This window comes from Parasteatoda tepidariorum, chromosome 6 (genome assembly GCF_043381705.1).
Source record: "Parasteatoda tepidariorum isolate YZ-2023 chromosome 6, CAS_Ptep_4.0, whole genome shotgun sequence".
In the NCBI taxonomy this organism is placed as follows: domain Eukaryota; kingdom Metazoa; phylum Arthropoda; class Arachnida; order Araneae; family Theridiidae; genus Parasteatoda; species Parasteatoda tepidariorum.
In genome coordinates, this window is record NC_092209.1 from 11,920,643 (window position 1) to 11,923,867 (window position 3,225).

General features: G+C 28.3%; 1 long non-coding RNA gene across 1 annotated transcript; it reads left to right on the plus strand.

The window, feature by feature from the left end:
• The first annotated feature begins 673 nt into the window (after positions 1 to 673).
• LOC122272603 (uncharacterized) lies at positions 674 to 2,009 on the plus strand. The gene is made up of 2 exons (XR_006227161.2): positions 674 to 1,140; positions 1,543 to 2,009. It is a non-coding gene; the product is annotated as an uncharacterized lncRNA (long non-coding RNA).
• Positions 2,010 to 3,225: the final 1,216 nt, after the last annotated feature.

Consider the following 3,225-nt stretch of genomic DNA (forward strand, 5'->3'; position numbering starts at 1 on the left):
TGAATTCCACGCTAATTTTACATGATTTGCTCGTCAGGCCACACGGTAAATTACTACAAACTTCGATAGATTTTTACTAGTTTATAAAAGTTTTAGCATGACATATCTGCGGAAACTAATACTTGGTGCACCGGAATACCTGGTCAAAAAGGCCACCTCCGTAAATTATATGATTACAAACTGAATCAAAGGCCATTGATATTAAAATAATTTGGGTTAGTGAACTTAAAGTTAACAATATTGTGGAACAGTGTTGTTAACATTAAGTTCACAATATTGCGGACAGTTAAATAATATTGTGGAAAAAAAGATAGAACAGGGATAACACAGACAGGTAATAACATAAACAATAAAACAAAGAAAATTATTTTTTATAAATTATTATTTATTTTTTACTTATAATTATTGACAAATAAGCAGTTCGTGATTAGCATTGTTAGTAGTTGTGTTAGTAAATTGAATCAGAATGAGCCGCAGTAATTACGCGAAGGATTGGGCCAACCCAAGAAGATGGAAAAGGGTGATGATGATAGAGGAGTCAGTCAGGGGGATAGAAAAATCAGCAATACGACTCAAACCAGGTCATGGAGATTATTATAGTATTGCCTTAGGCCGTCTCCTGTACTCAGGGTCATCTGGGTCGTAGTTAGAGGAAGACCATATAAGGGGGTTGGAGAGTCCAGGCAATACCTCCTAGAAAGGAATCAAGCCTCACAACGGGTTACTATAGGCGATGATGACGTAGTAGAGTTAGGCCCAGAGGAAAACCAGTCAGGGTAGCTATTTTTACGAAAAACTCCGAATCTGATCAAACGAGCCATTGGCGATATTCTCAAGTATTATAACCTGTGTCGGCATTCAGCCAATTGGCGAATATTTTTGATTTGAATTTGTAAACAACCGTGTGTGTTCTGGTGTCAACGTTCTTCGTAAAATTTATATTTATTCTACAAATGTTATAAATGTCAGCATTAATTTAATTCTTAGTGTTATGAATAATTGCATATGAGTGCTGTGTACCAAACTGCTGAGGATTTTACAAAGTTGATGGTACAAAAGTATGAAATTTTGGATTTCCCAATACGTAAGAAATGGCTTGCCGCCATGCCAAGAGATTTTGAAGTTGCAAAGAATTCTAAAGTGAGTAATATTTGTTTTTATTTTTAAAAATTTAATTATGCTTCTTTATTATATTTTTACTAAGAGTAAATTATTTTAAATTGTGGATAAATTATTTATAATAATTAAGTTGTTCTTATCAATCATATCGCAAACTATTGTAATATATAGTTATTTTTATAGAGTTTTATTTTATAAAAATATTAATAATTTTAGTATTTTATTAAATTTTTGCTCAAACTTTAAACATTTTTGTTTGACCATAATATATTGTAACTGCTTAAAGCAAAATTTTTTTTATTTGATTATGAAATTTAAATCTATTAATTTTTCTACAAAAATCTATTAATTTTTCATACATGAATATAGTATGTACTATTTATTTTAAATGCACATATAAATATTGTATTCATTTTGTTATAGGTATGTGAGATGCATTTCAAGGAAAATGACATTAGAAAAGAGATATTAAATGACATTAGAATTATTTTTAAATGCTACTGAAAGTTAAACATATATCAGTAAAATTTATGTTTACATTTTATTTATCATTTTTTGAATTTGCTATTTAATAAAATATTTATTATCTAAGGTTGCTTACTTTATTTTAGTTTATCAGTGTGACGGGTAAAAATTATACTTTTTTAAATGTTACTGAAAGTTTAACATATTTCAGTAAATACATTTTATTTATCATTTTTTGAATTTGCTACTTAATAAAATATTTGTTATCTAAGGTTGCTTACTTTATTTTAGTTTATCAGTGTGATGGGTAAAAATTATACTTTTTTAAATGTTACTGAAAGTTTAACATATTTCAGTAAAATTTGTGTTTACATTTTATTTATCGTTTTTTGAATTTGCTATTTAATAAAATATTTGTTATCTAAGGTTGCTTACTTTAATTTTAGTTTATCACTTCTAACAATCACACTTCCACAGGAAAAAAATACAAATTATAATCATGCTTTTGATATGTTTTTTTTTACTATCTAAACCTTGTTTGAAGACTGCATTTGATTTTCTAAATTTTTTTAAGCTCATTTTATGTCATTGTTTATAAACAATTTCTATTTTATTTCGTATGCTCTAGTTCTAATAACATGCAAAACATAATCATTAAAATCCAAAATAATCATCTACTAAAAATGTAAGTATCATATTATAAAAATTAGACCCCTTTCTTAGTTTTATGTCAAAACTATAATAATAATAAATGTGTAAAATCCCTTTAAAAATATATTTCTTTGTTTTTAATCCATACATTTTATAACAAAAAGTTAGATAAAATTTTCCAATTTATAAAATAAAACTGATATTTAATGCTTAAAAATATATTTTTTTTCATTCACACAACAGTTATTTTTGTTAGAATTGATTTATTGTTAATCATTTCTGAAAACAAATAAATATATTAAGCATTTTTACACAATTTAAGAACATTTAATCTAGACAAAAAAAATAATAATAATAATTTGTAGAAAGTAAAAAATTAGTAGAAGAGTAACGAAAAAGTGTCGAGAAACAGAAGGGAAAAAGAGAAGCTTCGTCAGAAGTGATTAGCAAATCTGGACCTAACTGTATGAGTCATCGTTTTGCGTTCTTCGGCTTTCTTCCATCTAGGAGGTATTGGTCCAGTGCTCTTAAGAAAATACTTAAGAGAACTACTTTTGTATAAGTCGAGAAGGCTAGGCGTAATTACGGATATTTTTGTTCCTGAAACACCAGGGTTTTGTTATAAGCACTCTGCAAGAGTTTAAGATTTGTCTTAGCAGACCCCCCCCCCCCNTGTCTTAGCCCCCCCCCCGAAGGCGGGTGCTGCATGCACGATATATCAGAAAAAAGTGGCGAATTATATATAATTACGAATTGTTTAAAAATAGTGATAGATAAAAATCTACTAAATTGAATTTATTAAATCAAGAATCATAATAATTAAGTAAATTTTGAATAAATTTTCTGCAATTCCATAAAAGAGTGTAAATTTTATAGTTCTATATCATGTTATACGATGTCAGCCAGCTGTTTTTCGCGATCTATGTGAAAGGTCAGTGTCAGCAAGCGGTGGTAGACTCAGCCTATATGTAATTTCAGTGTCAGCCACCG